The sequence below is a fragment of the Porites lutea genome, chromosome 7 (assembly GCF_958299795.1).
Source record: "Porites lutea chromosome 7, jaPorLute2.1, whole genome shotgun sequence".
In the NCBI taxonomy this organism is placed as follows: domain Eukaryota; kingdom Metazoa; phylum Cnidaria; class Anthozoa; order Scleractinia; family Poritidae; genus Porites; species Porites lutea.
This window is the reverse complement of record NC_133207.1, coordinates 21,855,529-21,856,817: the sequence shown is the minus strand read 5'-3', so window position 1 is coordinate 21,856,817 and position 1,289 is coordinate 21,855,529.

The window sequence follows — 1,289 nt, the reverse complement described above, 5'->3', positions numbered from 1 at the left end:
TACGAAAACTTCACCTAAAAAGTGAATTCGCGCTTATTCCATCTCGTTTAATTCCTCAAATGTTGGCAAATTTTTTTGGAGTTGAATTCTAAAGGACTGCATCAAAGTTCAGAAAAGTAAACGGGAGTTTTAATTTGCTTTTGTTTCCCTCCTCAACAAAACGTGACTGGGTAGGCAGTTTCACGTTGTAGTCGTGCAATGACGGCAGAGAAATGTACATCGTTGCCGCCGCCGTCGTCGTTGCGTAAACTCCCTCAGTGACAGCTGAATGACATATTGTATTCCACTACTAAAATTTATATATAGATCGGCTTGTCGTTTGACTGAAATACTTTCCATGGTGTTTTAGTACTTGAATGAAAACAGAGAAAATCACTAAAAGTTAAAACGAAAAAAGACTTGAATGTGCTAAATTATTCCGAAACTTATTGTTTTCAGCTTTGCCTTCGAGAAACTTACACCGAAATTTGCTATATTGATAATTTTTAGAACCTGTGCTACTTAAGAACCTGCCTGATAATTAAGATGACTGTGTAGTGAAGCGGTAACAAAAAATACCTATAACTTCAAGGTTCATAAACAAGAACAAAGAAGCATTTAGAATGGATTATAACAGTTGTAAATAAGAACGATGAGACGACTACTAAACCCCTATGCTCAAAGGACAGGGCCCCGTGTACCATTTACAACTTGGGCAGTGAAACTCGTTGTTCTATCACTTGGACCTCTGCTAAGAAATATTTATAAGAAGGAAAGAAATAATGAAGCATTGAAACTGTTCTATGACTGAAACGTTTCTTTGGTTTTGTTTCTCGTAATAACACAAAATCATTTTTTTTTGCGGGAGAAAGAGCGAAAGTTGATTGCCGTTTTCGTGGTGGAACTGAGACCATAGGCTCCTAGATGTGATACAACACTGTGGAACTCGGTACACTGAATAACCGTTTCCGAACAGTGCTAAGATTTGATTTAATTTGTTTTTGACCTTTTGGAATGTCGACTGCATGATAATAGAATGTGACACGGTTAATTATAAAGAGAAAACAAAACAATAACGGTTAGACGACAATTCATTGCTACTGTCAATTTGTTGTTTTTCAACGCATGATTCAGACAATCCCCGCTGCGATCTTCATTCGTTTTTTTAAAGAAGTTTGTTGTTGACGTTGATACTGACTCGCTTACAGCTGTGAGCGCGTATAAACTTCTAATAATAGTAGCCAAACAGATCAGTCGTTCAAGATGTATCATTAGCTTTGCCTTCTATCACTTTTTCAACCCAGTTGAAA